General features: G+C 45.7%; 2 protein-coding genes across 2 annotated transcripts in view; one reads left to right on the forward strand and one right to left on the reverse strand.

Annotated features, from left to right (window-relative positions):
* LOC133115426 (inhibitory synaptic factor 2A) overlaps positions 1-9560 on the reverse strand; it is a 30514-nt gene extending 20954 nt beyond the window's left edge. The window contains exon 1 of the mRNA XM_061225338.1: positions 9446-9560. The gene's annotated coding sequence lies outside the window, so the exon portion shown is untranslated. The remainder of the gene's footprint in view (positions 1-9445) is intronic.
* The window catches only part of dock1 (dedicator of cytokinesis 1), a 254821-nt gene that overhangs the window by 119783 nt on the left and 116865 nt on the right, over positions 1-18173 (forward strand). The window lies entirely within an intron of this gene.

Genomic DNA, 18173 nt, shown 5'->3' on the forward strand with positions numbered 1-18173 from the left:
TGTTACCATTCATTCATGTACAAATTCACGTTCTGCTACCTTTCTTTGTTTTTCTCGAGCGGAAATGTGAATCACCTCTTATCATACAGCCAGGTTGTCACTAATGCAGTCAATAAGGGCTTCCTTTCAGTCGTTGCTTTAACTGACATAATATAGCTCTCTATCTCTCTCTCACTCAACAGATAATGCGTTGTATATTGTCCTCATCGCTGGCTTAATTTGTCTGCGGAATTGAGGCCCGAACGAGTGATGTTGACATTCAGATCTCAGTATCTACGGTGGACTGAGCTCTCTATCTGATCAATCGGATCTTGCGGACGTTATTAACGGCCTGCCAGCCCTCAGAAGGACAGAGCTCAGCACAGGCAGTATCTCAGCCCTGTAGAGCTGTCAGACGGGCTTGGTCTTCTGCCTACTTCACCAGTCAGGCTTTTAGGCCTAGCTCCAAATAAACTCTTCCAATTACCTGGAAAAGTAAAGAATTGGGATGGGCGTGGAGGCACCCGGCTCTTGCGGGTTTGGGAATCTATTCAGGTGGCTATTGCGGGTTCCAACCTCTCTATTATCTTTGGTTTAGATATATCTGCTGAAAAGGCATGACAAGGTGTGTTCATAGCTAGCTAAAAATTCAGTGCTTTGTGCTAGAATGATAGAAACTAATGTTAGAAAAGAAAACATTTTCTTTGCCTTTTTTAAACCTTTTTTTGGAATGTTTTTTTTCCCCAAAACACTTTAAGCAGCTGTTCTAGAACTATTTTCAATTACAGTAGTGATTGTTATGTCAGTATTATAACTGACTAGTTTAGTTAAGAACAAGCTAATCACATATTTGTGATCTTACATTACAGAGGGTTAATACATTGTACAATTCTAAAGTGCTGACATTTAATTGATTGTACAGTAGCTTAAAACGTAATCTCATTAACGCCAAGAAAAAGGAAAAACAACCGTGTTTAATTATGTAAGGAAAGCAGGCCGGGGGTTTTGTACTAAACATTTCCCTTCCCTTTCATTTTCCCGGTTACGGTGCATATGAAATTCACGGTATCTTAGCAACAAGCATCAGATTTTTTTTTTAACCATCAACCCCTCTTCTTTCCTTTTGATAGTGTACAAGCAATTATCCACGCAGGCGTGTTCTCATGTTCCTGTAATCATTATTAGAGTTCAGAGCTCGCTGCTATTTACCACCGGTCATTTTGCATAAATGATATCAAAGCATTAAGCCAGATTTTGCTTCCGCTGAGGTCATAATGACCTCAGGTAGATGTATAATAAGGCATTTCTGAAAGCATATGTTTCCGGTTCGGCATTTTTGTTGTGCAAGAATAGCACTGTCGGCAGGTATTCAAAGGCATTCAATTAGGACACAGCAATGTTTTATTCAGAACGCACTGCGCTAGACCCTGCTGTAGAATCACAGTGTTTTCTCTCCCTAGCTTTGACTGAGTGCTTCATCAGTATTTATGCGACACAGGTTCCTCTAGGGGAAAAAATATATATATATATTTTTTGTTTTACGTGAACCTTGAATATATTTAACTGAATGTTTTGCTAAACGCAGCCTAGTCTTGGTGAAATTTGCTCCCTAATAGACTTCCAACCGACCATGAAATAAGAGGAAGGTTTTCAGGGACTGCCACGGTCCTTCAGGTTTTCCCCTTCTCTTTGCCTTAGCGTCTTATTCCAAGCCAACACAAAACATTCCCACAATTTTGCTGCAATGTAGTGGCAATGTTATAACCTTGAAAAAACATTCCAGTAACATTGCCACTTCATTGCAGCAACATTGGCACAATATTTTTGCATTAGCTTGGGATATAATGCAAATGGAATGGGAAAATCTGAACATTACCACAATATTGCTGCAGTGTATATGTTATAAAATTGTTACTGGAATGTTTTGTCAACGTTATAACATTGGCGCTGCATTGCGAGAATGTTCGGGTTTTCCCCCTTCCATTTGCATAGACAAAACCTTAACATTGTGAAAACATTTTGTGTTAGCTGGGATGTTCCTCTAGATTCTGGTATATGCAGTCCCTCGAGCACTCAGGCCAGCCTTCTGTGGCTGTAGCTGTTAGACGAGGCGGGGGATGGCTCTCTCGCCTGTCTGGCAGAAACGACGAACCCGGCGGGAGACGAACACATAGCGGCTGCTTCTCATTGGGCCTCCAGGCGACCTTTGTTCGGCCTCAGACGGAGCGTTCTCAAAGGACGGAATTAGACGGCACGAGCCGGTTCAACCGTGCCACACGTTTCGCCGAGGACCGCCCCCCCCAATCCTCCGCACGGCATGGAGCTTCATCGCTCGTTTATTCTGCTTTGCTCATCTTTAATTACTTGTTATTGAGCTGACACTTTTTATCCAACGCGACTGACAGTTGATTGACTTAGCAGGAGGCAATCCCCCCTCGAGCAATGCGGGGTTAAGGGCTTTGCTCAAGGACCCAACGGCTGTGTGGATCTTATCGCGGCTACAATGGGGCTTGAACCACCAACCTTTCCGGGTGCCAGTCATGTACCTTAGCCACTAGGCTACAGACCATCCCCTCATCTTCGCAGACGAGCTTGTTAACTTTGCCGCCCGTTTCATAAACCACGACTCAGCTGCCTTTCCGGGCAAGGTGGAGCGTGTTCTGATAATTGTGTAGGCAACTTCAGCTTGTTGCATATGCATTATTATTATTATATACACTGCATTATTGAAACAGTTGGGGCCCGCTTGCCTCTCAATGCTTTATTCGCTGATTGAAGCCTTAGTTCACATCCATCGATGCGTGTGTATAGGGTCACACAGCATGAGTTAACCTACTGTAGAAATGGACGTGTCCTCACAATACATGCCCTTGAATGCAACCAGGGGACTTTAGAAAGCGTGCACTTCTGTACTTGCATTGGATTTTTGTAACATTTGATGGCTGACATGACTTCACGCACGCCGGAGCAGCACCTGCACACCGGCATGTGGTTAAATAACCGCAGTCGTTGCAGTGGGGAGGAGGACAAGCTGAACGTTAGGCCATGAGGGCTGGTCCCCTAAGGCAGACGGGGCTGTAGGTGGCTGTGTGAGGAAAAGCACATTGCAGAGCAATGTCAGCTGAATGTCTCTGAATGTCAGCCAGCACTGCATTCTCTCTCTCTTTCTCTCTCTCTCCCTCCCTCCTTCTCTCCCTCTCTTTATCTCTCTCTCCCTCTCTCTGTCTTTCTCTCTCTCGCCCGCCCTCTCTCTCAAGGCTGTTTTCAGTGCATGATTTTGAACTGTGCAATGCATACATTTGTGTGTCTGTGTGTGTGCGTGTGTATGTATTCAGTATATACACTCAGTGAGCACTTTATTAGGTAGACCTGGACACGCTTGTTAGTGCAAATATTTAATCAGCCAATCATGTGGCAGCAACTAAATGCATAAAATCATGGAGACGTGGTCAAGAGGTTCAGCTGTTTTTTCGGACCAAATGTCAGAACGGGGAAGAAATGTCATCTTGTGGCAAAGCGGCTTTGATTGAGGTATAATTCTTGTTGCCAGACAGGGTGGATTGATTATCTGAGAAACTGCTGATCTCCTGGGATTTCCACGCACAACAGTCCCTTGAGTTGGCAGAGAATGGTGTCAAAAACAAAAACCATCCAGTGAGCAGCAGTTCTGCGGGCAGAAACACGTTGTTAACTTCATAAGATCAGGTCAGAGGAGAAGGGCCAGACTGGTTGAAGCTGACAGGAAGGTGGCAGTAACGCAAATAACTACACATTACAACAGCAGTATACAGAAGAGCATCTCTGAACACAATGCACAATGCATCAAACCTCTAAGTAGATAGGCTACAGCAGCAGAAGACAAAAAAAAAAAAAGAGTCTAATAAAGTGCTCACTGTGTGTGTGTATATGTGTGTGCGTGCGCAGCAGCTGTTCTCTGTGAGGACTCTGTGTCTTCTCCTCAGACAGCTCTGTGGGATTGATATCACCTGTCATATTCATGCGCACCTCTTCTGCATGTTCCTCTCAGGTCTATCGCTCACTCTGTCCAGGAGTAAGATAAAAGCCTTTTTTCTGTAGCACACAAGTAATGTTTTTTTTGAAGAACATTTCTTTTTTCTTCAGAAATACAGCAACATAAACTCCACTTTATTCAAGTTGTTAGTCAGAGTTAAGGACTTAGCCAAGCCATATTAAATCCAAGCCATATTGTTGCATTATCTGTCTAGTTTTAACAATACAAATGCAAACTGGTTTACTCCTACTGTAACATATGAATACAAGGCTGACTGCTGACCATGGTTGTAATACACATGATTGCAGTTGGCCATCAGACTCTTACGGTCAGGCTGTAGACAGTAGTAGTGAACTGGCCAAATTCAATTGTAAAATTTAAATGTATTGTGAATTCCCATCCCAGCTGGCTTGTCTGGGAGTTTGAGTATCTGTTGTCAAATTGCAAATGCGACACCCTTCTCCCTTAACCATCCCCTCAATGACTGCTAAGAATCAGTATTTCTTTTCCTTTTTTTTCCCTGGCAATTTGGCTCCAGCGATCCAAAGGATTATGAATAATGCATCGACTCGAAAATTGCAAAAGTAATCCTCTTAAATCTCCTCATGTTCTTAAGCAGAGGATGCTGCCTGTTCTGATTCACTTGCGCTGTGTGTGTAAGGTATACGTGGCTATATATTTTTTAATATTTAAGTTTTCTCTGCCGATGACATGTACACACTCTTCAGTGTTACTGTATATTCAATTCCATGAGTTGATGAAGTTTTGTTTGTTCATAATTTCCAACATCCAGTCCAGTCTCAGTATCCAAACTCAATGCCCATGGAGTAGTCCTCTCCCCAAAATGCTGTTGGCACCAGAAGAAAGCAGGAAAGCCTCCACACTGTATTTGGCCTCTGAAAAGAGACTGCCTCATTAAACTAGGGAAAATGGAGATGATAAAGAACAAGGCTCTCCATTATACCTGATTAGAAGCCATTTAGAGGTGTGACTGACTAGCCACGTTCAGTATCTGATGGATAGTCAGTGCAGCCCTTTATATTTATGGCATCATTTCATCCGATTGCATGACAACAGAGGCAGCACAGGCGCATGGAATCGATGGATTCAGAGGCTGTCCAGTCTACCTTTACCTTATCTGGCTTGATTTCTATTCCCCATGTTTGTTAAAATAATATTGGATGGTTTCCAAAAGTGTACTTCTGTGTCCTTTTAATTTTATTTCAAACCCATTATGATATAATCAAAATAAATTGTGATATAGTGAAATAGTGAAATAGTGATTATTGTTTCGGCTTTGAGAACCAAGAGGAATATTTATGATTTTTGCACTGCGTACGTGTTTTTGGTGCAGACAGTCGTGTGTTTGTTTGTGTGTGTGCCTACCGATGTACAGGCGTGTAGGTGTGTGCATGTGTGTGTTCAAGCAGATGGGTAGGTGTGTGAGTGTGTTTGTGTTTGCCTGTGTCAGTGTGTGTATACATGTGTAAATGCTGGTGTGTGTGTGCATGCATATGCATTCATGCGTCTGTATGTGTGTGTCTGTGCATGTATGAGCATTCGTGCGTCTGTGTGTGTCTGTCTGTCTGTCTGTCTGTCTGTCTGTCTAAGGGTGATTGGCAGAATGAATGATGTTCTTGTCCCGGTGTGTGGTTGATGGCGCTTTAGCCTGACTGTAAGCAGAGTAAATCCTTCTCCAGTTAATGGCAGACTAATGCTATAAGATGTGACCCTTTGACATGCATACATTAATTTGACAAGGCTTCCAGGGATTGCTTCTCTAGCTGTGATAGGTCATTTATACTTGTGTTACATTTAGATTGCTCCCCCACTTAAGTATGTCTAGGCATTTTCCATTTGGCTTATAGTGTCAATTCTGCAATTTTTCATAATAATATTAATCATTGTTTCGAAAGCATTATGAATATCAATAAATCACAATACATATAATTATTATTACAAAACACAGTAATAATTGTGTTTTCTAAAGATTATATTACATTTATCCCCAATACTTTTGAGTAGCTTACCTCAAAGGATGCACATTCAAATAACATTTCAGTGCACCATAAATTTAGCTTTTATTTATTATTGTGACACAATAGCTTTGTCATAAAATTCTAGAGGACAGAAGTCTAATTGTGCCACAGTATATGTATTTCTTCATTGGTCTAAATAAGTTCCATACAGGCAGGACTGTGGTGGGTGATTGGCTGGGAGGACTGGTGCATTATGATGTGTTTTGAATAGAATCTGATAGCTTTCAGCTACCTAAGCAGCAGAATTTAAGTGTGTTATTGGCCAGGGTCTGGAAAGTTCTCTACCAGGGGGGCTTTTTAGATGTTTCTGATATGACAACTTCACCCTCCATTTTAATGACAAAGCACTTCTTCACTTTCGTCTGCTACTTTTCCCTCATGGCCGATTTGTTTTCCCACACAGCCCTGCGTTTGGTCTTCTTTCTACTACACATCTGCTATTAAAGCACAGTCATCAGTAAGGGGTGATCGGTAATCGGTCTTCTGAGAGGCAATCGGTCTACATTTACTTATTGAGCAGAGTGATTCAAAGCAAATAGAAAGGGGAGCCATTTGGGAGTGAAACTGGTCTATTCTCTCTCAAGAATATGGATAATCTATAGGACACAGTTTCATTTATGGATGTGTGTGTGTGTGTACTCACACATTTTTTTATGTGCATCAAAACCTTCAGTGTCACCTCAGTGTGGTATCGCAGCCTTGAAGAGGAGCTCGCTGCTGTAAAGCGTTTCAGAGAAGATGTTATTGGAAAATCCGCTGTGTTTTCTGGCACCGTGGCTCGATATAGACGCGCGCGTGTCATTGTAGTCGTGACAGTTGGCTGTGAATGTATCTGGGATAATAAGGTAGCGTGGTGCCAGGATCCTTCACTTAGCGGTTATGGGAACAAATGCTACCGTAGCTGAGGGGTGCTTAGCTCAGAGCCTGGCTCTGTAAATGAGTCGCATGATATGTAAGCCATCCTGGACAAGCAGCCATGCGATATAATGAAATTCTCCCTCCAAATTGCTGGGAAGATGTATTGAACGACCGCCATCCCCCCCGCCAGATTGATATCTGCCACAGAAGGCTGTTCCTCAGGCGTCATTAGGCCAGAGTGCTTTCGGAGAGGACGTGTGATAAGAGAGACCCTGCTTTTGCCATCTGCTTCTGCTCTTAGAGAGACCCTGTTCTCTCACCACTACAGAGGAAGAGTCCTCTTCCATGCACGTAATGCTGGGCACACTGTTCAAGCCATGTGCAAGTCTGAATGCCCTTGTGTAGTTCGATGCTCCGATTGGCCATTCTATGGCACGTTGGTGTGAGAAGGGGCCAATGAGGACGCACCTTCTTGACGGGCGTGGCGGGAGGTGTGGGGTACGCATTGTTCGGGGTCCCCAGGGCCTTCACCTGTCGCAACGTCCTCTCTGTTGATATTGAGAGACCTTGGGTAGGCCCCGGGGGTAGAAACGCAACTACGAAACGACTGCCGGACATTCGTTTAAACGTTTGACATTCGGCTACGAAGCCGTCATGTTCGCTGCATGGTCGATGGCCGCCTGGTCGACGGCCGCCTGGTGCAACACAACCTGCAGGACGCATCAAATTTCCTGCATGGGGCCAGTGGTTACACGGTCAAATGTTTAAAAAGCAGTTAACTCTGGCCTCCCTGCAGGTCTGTAGCGGTAGTCTGTAGTCTGTAGTCTAGAGCCCTGGTGGTACCGAGTGTCTGATACGGCGACAGCTCTTCTGCCACGCGTGGTCAATCCAGGCACGCTTCACCATGGCCGTCCACCAAGTCCGGCAGCCATAATAAATAATCCCATTAGCACATGAAAGGCAACATCTGGCCGCGGCGGAAAAGCGCTCGCACCTTGGCGGGCGGGCCATTTCTTTTTCGGATGAATGAGGGGGCCCTCGCCGCGCGCCGTCCGAAAGACGCCCGTCCATTATTCATGGGGAACCGCGGCTCTTACGGGTCCCTCTCCGGACCCCGGTCCCCCTCGCCATCCTCAGGCGGCTCACGCTCTCCTGGCGCACAGCGGAGAGGGTTGCGTGCCGCCGGCGCGCTTTCCGCTCTGCTGCTCTCCGTCTCCCTGCTTTTTTTTTTTTTTTTTACTTTGCTTTTCAATCCATCTTTCCCGCTCTCTTTCTCCCTCGGTCAGTCGCCGACTCTCTCCGTTTTAGCTTCTATCAGTTCCTCTATCTGCGCATCCCTCTCTCTGTCTCTCTCTGCATCTCTGTCCGTCCATCTCTGTCATAAGTCGGTCCCCTTCCCCATGCTAATGTCCCTCTCTTACTGTTGTTCGGTCTTTCCATCTACCTTTTTATCTCTATCTCTTCCTCTGTCTTTGTCAGTGTTTGTCTCATGTTCATTCTGCTTGAGATAGGAGGGCTGCACAGGTCACACCAGCAGAGATGCATGGTGCGATGACTACTGATCCTAGATCCGTGACAACAGATCCACAATGGGCAACGCTATGGGCACAGTCTGTCTGTGCTTCCCTTTTCCACACTGTTGCTCACAATGAATGAATTAAAAACAAGTTCAGCAAAAGCTCAATATGGAAGACTGTATTCCTTCTGGACTGTATGTGTGTATGTGTGCATGTGTGGGGGGGGGGGGGGGCTGGCTAGGGGAGTTTCTCATCCTTAGAGCCTCAACATGAATAGAGGTTCACACATGCCATTACTCCTGATTACTCTAGTTCTAAGGAGCGCCCTCCATCAGATGCTTCACCCTCTTCTCGTTATTATTTAACTCACGATTACCGTTGCCTTGTCTCTGTGACTGACGAGCCTCTCCGCGTTAACGCCATGAATACAAACTGCTGCATCACTATTGTTTTCATTTTGTTCTATTAGAGTTTGATTGGCTAAGGCTTTGGACACGTCTGCATGGTTCCCAGGCTTCTGCACCTCAAAAATGCAGCATCATGCCAGTGTTTTTTTTTTGTTTTTTTTAAACACGATGGCTACAGACTTCATGACCACGTTGAAAATGCAACAGACACGAACAGGCAATTAACACGTAACTAGCACGTAATAAACATGTCATTACCCGGACCGCGTTCCACATTCAAACCCAAGGAGACCATAGCACCTCGTTCACGTCAACTTTTTAACCCGCCGTCTTTCTTTGGCCGAAACTTAGTGCGTGGGTGCGACCGCCACAATACATCATGAAAGCGAGCAAAGTGCTCGACGCACCTGATGACCAACCAACGCAAACCCCCCCCAGGAGGGAAGGTGAGGTCCCCCCCCCCATTTTTTCAAAGCCACCAAAGTGGGAATGGACCCAGCCCCCTCTCCCCCCCACAACAGAACCGACAGCCCGTCCACCTAAGGGTCTGGGTCTAGTCGCGGATTCCAGCCGACCCGGATCGAGTGCTCGTGACCGGAGTCGAATATAAAGCAGGAGCCAAAAGTGACTTACCTTGAGGAGCGGATCAGTGACTGAGAGGACGAGATGGCAGAGATCCTGAGCGATGCCAGCGCATGTCCGACGGAGCAGGTTAGAGGAGCTCAGCCCGAGGAGGAGACGTTCCGCGGTGGAGACATGGCAGCGACGGGGGGGCAGCAGTCGTAACGGTCGTCGCGCGTCGGCTAGCTCCAGCACCGACGGGCAGGAGAGAGATTCCAGTGAGCGCGGAGAGGTTGAGGCTCTCCTCTCCTCTCTCCTCTCTCCTCTTCACCCCCCCCCCCCCACTCCCTCCCAACCCCTCACTCCGGCTCCTCTCTCCGAGAGCGGGCGAGAGAGAGACGCAATCACAGCTCCGGCTCGCACCGAGACCAGGCGCGCACGCACGATCTCTCCATCCTGCTGCTGCAGTCCCGGCGTGTGAGTGTGAGAGAGCGTGTGTGTGCGCGTGGGTGTGCGCGCGCGTGTGTGTGTGTGTGTGTGTGTGTGTGTGTGTGTGTGTGAGGGAGGGACGAAGAGTGAGTGGGAGGGAACGGGGGTGGTGGTGGTGGTGGGGGGAGGGGTGAGAGGATGGAAGTAGGGAGGGAGGGAGAGAGAGAGGGGGGGGGGGGATTTGGGTTGGGGGGGGGGGGGGGGGGGGGGATTTGGGTTGGGGGGGGGGGGGGGGTGCTGTCGGGGAAAGTCCAATGCGCGTAGCTGCTACAGCTGGTGTACTCAACAGTGAAGACCTCCTTATCTTGTCAGCTGAAGCAGTATTCTCCGTTACCTCGTTGTCAGAGAGACGTTATATAAACCAGGGGGCTGGAATGCTTCAAAGACATGATAAACTGCTGTGTTTTATTTTTATTGGATTCATCCTACCACATTATTTTTATTGACTTCTGCGCACGTGTGTGTGTGTGTGTGTGTGTGTGTGTGTGTGTGTATGTGAGAGAGAGAGAGAAAGCGAGTGTGTGTGAGAGAGAACAAATGTGTGTGTGTGTGAGAGAGAAAGAGAAAGCGCGTGAGAGAAGGGAAAGAGAGAGAAAGAGAATAATGTTTACAGACTTTTGACGTTTCCCTCCTCCGCTCCTCCTCCTCTCTCACCACCACTCTGGACGTCCCACGGGGCCCGTGCATCTCCGCAGGACTATTTAGGACACCAAACCTCACTCAACAAAACCCCTCCCTCCCCCTCACCAGCACCGGCTTCCTCCCGCTGAAGTTTATTATTTTTTTTTTTCTTTCTTTCTCCGCGACTCATCCTTTCAACCTGTCCGTCAGCGTCTAGTTAGCGGCGTTGGCGGGACCGGAGCGGCGACGGAGCCTTAATTGTCTCCCCCCACTGAGCGGAGCCGGGCGTCGGAGCCTAATTGAACCGCGCTTCGCCGGCCAGGCAAATGACACGTGTAGCGCCGGGAAACATCGGTAGACGCGCGGGGCGTCCGCCGCCCGGAGCCCTAATGAATTTGCTGACATTAACGGGGTGTCGCCGGGAAGCGCGCGGCCGCGGTTCCCAGCTCTTGTTTTCGTAAGCGAAAGATGCGCCTGCACCCGTGGGCTGCCGCTGGATGCTCTATTGTGGGTGTTTTTTCTTTCTCTGAATGCTGTTTGTGTGCACAGCAGCACTTTAAGTAGTACCTACAGCATTTTGTCCAGTAGGTCAGATGCGCCGTGCTAATTTGGTGGTATTTTTTTTCATGTCTGTTGTATCCATTGTCGATAGAGAGACCCTGGTGTTCTGGGAAACCAATCAGCCAATCACTAGGGCTCAAAGCTGTAAGCAAACACTGACTCAAGCCTCTTTGCTGTCACTTCCTATAAATAATACAAAAGCTGCTCGCGTATTGACATTCATATCAGAGAATGCGAGCCTCATGCTGTGCAGATGCTAAACTTAGCTTTTTTTCATCTCTTATTTTCAGTGCAGTCTGATTCGGAAGGAATAGAAAATTTGCTAAAAAATTTATCCAGATATTCCACAGCAGTGCTAAGAAGTAATTTTGTCCCATTTATTTTTTTTAAATGCTTCCCGGTCCATATTCATGTGCTGATGTTAGCATGGAAATCTGTCCGAGTGTCACACTGCAGACAATGGTTGTCTTGTAATAAGACTTAAGAACCTATTTTTCTTTTCTCAATTTGAAAATATTAGCTTGTTTTAAGTTGCTGTTTGCTGGTCAAGTGAACTTTTCTCACCTCATTGAAATGCGACAAACTTTCTTCTCACCTCGTTTGCATTTTTTTGTCTCACTTAGCAAAAAGTGAAAGCAATAAGGTTTCAAGTCTAAACATAAGTCTTGTTATAAGATACTTATTAAGACTGACTTATTTTTGTTTCGTTTGCAGTGCATTTGTAACATCGTTGTAAGAAAGTGTGCGTCGTCTTTCTCGAGCCGCGTGCTTGTCGTTCGAATGTTCTTCCCCTCCGAGCCGGAGGTCGGTGCGGTCGATACCGGGCCCAGTGCTAAGTGAGAATTGGAAAAGTGCCTTTGCTCGGCTGCCGCATCAACTTTTTTGGCAGGTCACTTCTCACTCTTCTTTAGCGTCCATGACTCTGGGGTACCCTTGCTTTGCTGATGTTGTGGAGAGAGGCAACAGTCCGGTTCGGGGCCCGACAGAGATTCATGAAAACCGTAAGCATGTGCAAAGTCGTTTAGCGCACTCTGTGCTAATAACAGCACCGATGAATGGTCATAGCATTTGTTTTGTACCAATTGTTGGTGGTGCCAAAACATTTTGCATAAGGTCTGATTAAATCTGACCTGAAGTGTATATAGGTAAAACGGAGATCTCCGACCACTGCTCTGCCAGTTTTCTGTGCGCTTGTTCTGGAAACACTGGTATGGCTTCAGTATTGCAGTGCAGTAATTGGGTCTTTAATGAACTAGGGATTTGGAAGATTGTAGTAACTGCAAAGTGGTGAGCTTTGCTTGCGTAAGCAAGCTTGCAGAAGCTTTTTAAAAGAGAATTTTGGTATGTTTTGTCCTTGGTTATTATTGTGGTACAAACACAGATTGTTCAAGCCAGATTGAACAAAAAGAATACCTGTTCAGCTTACTGAAACTGCAATCATCCAAAGTGCATTTATTTAGCCATTTCTACAACAGCAGAAAACAACATGTATTTCAGTCTGGGAAAGTGACAGGAGGGGAACACAATTATGGATCACTGTCTGTCTTTTCTGTAAGATTGAACAAATATTCGAACTTTCACTGGGAAGTACTTTGCTTAATTCATTCAGGACAAGCATGCATGCATGCGCACACACAAACACACATGCACACAATAGTGTTGTGGGTCCAACATATAACTCTTGGTTCCCCAATCCTGTTACTATCTGTCATGGCACAACGGCTAGTAACAGTAAAATTCTTGCAGGGAAATTTGCTGATACAGTAATTTGAACGGTGTACCTAAGCTCATAAAAAATAATAAATGCGAAAATGTGTTTTTTCCCAGACATAGTATTATGTGTACATAAATCTGAAAATCTTATGTTTGTTAAAAAGCTTTCTTGGCTTTCTCTTCTCTGTAATGGCTCATAAGTGCCGGAGCTATGTTTGCGCTGAGTGTTCTTGCATTGATTACCCACTCCTGTGCTGCAGTGCCCCTGCTGGTATCTGCTGTCCATGCTCATTCACCTGGACCACCCATTCATTATGACCCAGCAATCTGTGCCAATATACAGGGACACATTAGGAAAAATACTACTAATAATAACATTATTATTTGAAGTATCAATACTTCCTTGAGTAATAATAGTAATACAGGAAGGAGTATTACTAGGTATGACTAGGGGTGACATTGGCTCAGGCAGTAAGAGCAGTCGTCTGGCAATCGGAGGGTTGCCGGTTCGATCCCCCGCCCAGGCTGTGTCAAAGTGTCCCTGAGCAAGACACCTAACCCCCAAATGCTCCTGACGAGCTGGTCGGTGTCTTGCATGGCAGCCAATCGCCGTTGGTGTGTGAGTGTGTGTATGAAAGGGTGAATGAGAAGCATCAATTGTACAGCGCTATATAAATGCCAACCAATTACCATTTGCCATTTGAGTAGGAGTAGAGGATGGTAGTGGTAGCGGTAGTGATAGTAGCAGTAGCAGTAGTAGTAGTAGCAGTAGTGGTGTTAATATAATGTTGTATTATTATCAGTGTTATATCTGTTATTATATGAATATTATTAGAAGCAGCTGTAACAGTATTGTGATTATTGCCCTGTAACCACTCAGCTGTTAGCAGTGCGGTTATCATGATCACTGCTCTCAGCCCTGTGATTATAGGCTATATTCACAGGGAGAATTGCCTCTCTTCACAGCTCAGCGGTAGTTTTCCACATGCTGCATTCGCCCCTCTTCCTCTGTTCCCTTCCCTCTCTCCCCCTGATCTACCGTGCGCTCCGAGCGTCTTGTTTATGTGGAGTAGGCGGCTCAGATCCCTCTCTGTCGATTGAGCCTTTCTCGCGGGCCCCGCCGGAGGAGACGCGACCGTAAAGTAGAGCCGGGCCCTCTCTCCACGGGAGGCCCCAGGCCTGATGGGAGTCCGGTCTGTAAAAGGGTTCCATTATCCGTCACCTTTATTCCGCCGACCCCCGCATTTCGTTTTTTTTCCCCATCCCCGATTCCACGTGACGCGGCCCCTCCCTTCCGTCGCCGACGGCGAACCGCAAAGTGTGTTTTTCACCGAACCCAGGAGCGCTCCTCTGCTGAAACGATGTACTTTCAGCTATAAAATCTATTTCCTTTTTGTGAATAATTGATGCTTTCTCTCCAGTTATATTAATAGAGGTGTAATGCTTTAAGTAAATGGGATGTGAAGATGTGTCCCGGAGCATGTCGGAAGGGGGCGTGGAGCGACGCTGCTCTGTCACATCGCGAATTGCCGGGCGCTATGAGGCATCCGAAAAGCTATGAGCACAGCAGTATTTCATACTCTGTTTGGACGCCTCTCTGGGGAGCGTTTTCAAAATGAAAACACACAATGCTACGTACTGCCGGTCATCGTCTAATCACGGTAATTAAATTACGCGCGGAAATTAACGCCTTTAAATTTCAATTAAGGTGTGTGAGCGGTCCTGATACGTCCTCTGTCCTGGTGCTTTCTGACATGCTGGGTATGGGTAGTCTGTCTAGCTGTGTTCCACTTAAGCTCCGCGCACCACTACTGAAGCAGGATAGCCACCCTACGGTGAACTGGCTCAACGGTGATTGTTTAAACCCCTCTCGAGGTTTCCCAGGCTTATTGGAGCATAAAAAGCCAATTTGACAGAACATCGGTCCGTGGCTGGCGCACACCCTAAAGGCTGTGGATAAGCAGGCTCTCGGTAGGCCCGAGGCCTCATTCCGCTCTTCTGAAGCAGTGCTTCCCCCGCCTTTCAGTTTATTCCCAGTGGGGGGCACGGATGCGTTGTGTTCTCTTTGTGTGTGTCTATGTGTCTGTGTGTCTGTGTGTTACTGTGTGAGTGGGTGTGTATGTGTGTGTGTGTGTGTCTGTGTGTGTGTGTGTCTCAGTGTGAGTGTGTGACTATGAGTGTGTGCTCTTGTATACCTATCTAACAGGCGACCATGGTTTCATTACGCATCCCCCAAGAGGGGACAGTATCCATTATTGTCCATTATCCATTACAAGCATTGTCCATTCTTGAAAGAAACCAAGCCTTTGCGGAAAGCACGTCAATAGTCCTACTGTAGGCTTGTTAAGTCTCCACTTTGGTAGGTAGACGTCGTTCACGTCCCCACTTGTTTGTTTTTTTTAAACATTAGTTAAATATCAATAAACAACATGAAGAATGAGCTTGAAACTACATTTTTTGAAAATAATTGCAGAAACTATAGTCCACTCATGGCAGGTCTAGAGTGACAGTCCCCACTTTATAACATAGACGTGTATGTGTGTGTGTGTGTGAGTGTAAGTGCATGCGTGTGTGTGTCTGGGTGGGAGTGGGTTTGCGAAAATGTGTGGATCTGAGAGCACGGACGTGTGTGTGTCTGTGTGTGAGTATAGGCATGTGTAGATGAATGTGTGTGTCATCACTGATAACTGGGGCTGCAGTCACAGTGGAAATCGCAGCTCTTTGTTGGCTCTTTTTATTCTGCTGTGTTTAATCAATGAGCGCTTAGGCACTCCCTGAAATGATGTTTTTGTACCTTTATGCTACTTATTATTCAATTATTATTTATGGAGCCACGCTGGATCCTTTTGTATTATAATCACAGTTGGCTGAAGACAGATAAAAGGTAGCAAGATTGTTATATGCTGTTCAGGCAAATTGCATTCTGTTGTTCATTTTACCGCCATGCAGAGAAAAGAACATGCAAGGAATAATGTCATATTAAGATCTGCCTATAATCACTATAAATGTGTTTGCAGTGCAATACATTTTTTATTTATGAGTACATGTACTGCATTTAATTTCACTCCTGTATGTTCAATGTAATAGACATATCATATACCTTGATGTGTGCATACCTTGAGGTGTGAATTCATTTTTAAATATGATTTCATGTGCACACACAGTTATGTAATACAAATTACTTGCACTGTACATTTAAATACCCTTTTCCATTTTAAATTGAGCCATCATGTTACTGTGGCCTGTGGTGATTCTATTGGCTGTGTTTGAACCTGATTACTTTGTGCCTCCGCATTGTATCCTAGTTTCTGTGGCTTACAGTATGTAATATGTATCCTCTGGTTACATGGATATGGTTGTGCTGAATACTGCAGAATTTTCCCGCTTGCTAGTTCTTTGGCTTGACTCAGCAGATGGTGTTTTAATCTGTGACCCTCTATTGTCTGGGCTGATTCAGTGCTATCGTATTACCGGGATTTTCACACCTGAGAATAGAAACTGCAACCTTCTGGTTACGAGCGCACTTAACCCCCGGGTGCCAGATCTCGACGTTTGTTTTACAGATGAGTGGTCTGCGGGTTTAACATCACAGCAGTGTATCACCACCGCCGCCCTGCTGATGCGTCATTGACCTCTCTTAAATCTGAGACAAGCATCCCTTAAATGGCTGCTAATTTGAAAAAGCAGACCTTACACTCGAGTCGGCGAGATGTTTGAATGAAGGCTAAAGCCAAGTGTCTCTTCTATTGAGGGCATTATTAGGCCACTGCACCTGCTCCATGGAAACACTTCAAAGTAATCTTGTTCCAGAGACGAAACTATGCGCGAGCATTCGCTCTCACAGTATCCCCCATCTCGTACTGCCTTTGAAGGTTTATCTCTCAGCGTGTGCCGGGCTCAGAGACTAAAGTGTAATTAGATGTCTGTATGACACTTATGACACGGCCCACGGTGCCCAGTGTCAGGAGACCAGCTCCTGGGCTGACTGTAATTTGACTGCTGAGAATAACAACTTTGATAAGATTAATTCGCCAAGAATACGGCACATCCTCGCCCGAGCCGCCCATTCTGCGGTTTACGCGAATTTCGATCTAGCTTCCCGCTCTCTCCCCCCCTTCGCAGTTTTATCGGCGGAAGTTTACAGTTTGTCTCGTAAAACGTATGCGGCGTCGTCCGGGCCTGTTTGATTTTTCTCCCGTGTTTGCGAAACCGGGTTGCTCGCGCAACGGAGGAAGACGTATAACATTTTCAGCGCGTTGTGATCTGAATAAATGCCTGTACATTAGCGGTTTCAGCAGGCAAGCTGCTTCTGGCAGCTTCTATCCCCTCTCGCACAATGTTGTTGCGGACATTTTCCCATGTCAGATGCGCTTTAAAAAACTAAGGGTGCCAGTCATTGTTACTGAAAGAATTTGGTGCCTTTAGGAAAATATTTTTCTAGATTAGATTCCCAGGCAGCAGTGGCAGCCGAGCGCTTTCGGCAGACTGTCTGTTGGCTCCAGAATGAACATGTTCTGAGTAGATATGCATACCGAAGCACCTGTAACCAAGCTGTCATCGCCTAGCAGTCGCCAACCCATTAATCACACTCCTACATAATCTGCAATTACTATCCTTATCTCTCTTCATAATTGTACTGGGATCTTGTCATCTTTGATAATCATTTTGCTGTAAATTATTTATATATATATATATGTATATAGTGATATAAGAACTCCATATCTCGTGCCGGTGATTAAGAACAGGAAATGCCCCCCTCTCTCTCATATTCTGTGCATTGCACGTTTATATTGGCCGCTGCATAGCTGTATAAGCGGATTTAATAGTTGTTTTATTGAATGGTCTTAATGATGTCCCGAAGGCATCGAAAGGGTGGCAGATGGAGTTCGGGCCTGTGACTGACAAACATGAAAATGGCAATTAAGGCACGCTACATTTGGTGAAAGGCCTGGATCAGTGGCTGTTAGGTCACGGATGACCAACCGCGTTAATAACGAGCAAACCCTTTTCCGCATAAACGCATTGCCGTTTCTGTTCCTTCTCATTTCAGTTGAATGTCTAGTTTATCTCAGAATGGAATTTCTGGGAGAGCGGCACACAAGCTCATCATTGGAATTTGGACATCGATAGGGTCTTTCTGCTCATCATGCACTTTGACCCTTGGCCTCTGATTGGCAGAGGTCCTAGGCTTTGAGGAGTCCTCGACCTCTGATAGGTTTAGATGCTCAACTGTACGAGGCACTGATTGTACAGTAAAGACAGCAGTACTGTACTCCAGAACATCATTTTAATGCTTTCTGCTGTATCTTTATGTACTAGTAAATATGTAACATTTGCAGTTAAGTGTTCAAATATTAGCGTCTGTAACATTCAAGTGATTTTAGTATTGGCAGTATTGTTGTTTTATCACTTATGC

The sequence above is a fragment of the Conger conger genome, chromosome 2, assembly GCF_963514075.1.
Source record: "Conger conger chromosome 2, fConCon1.1, whole genome shotgun sequence".
Classification (NCBI taxonomy): Eukaryota; Metazoa; Chordata; class Actinopteri; order Anguilliformes; family Congridae; genus Conger; species Conger conger.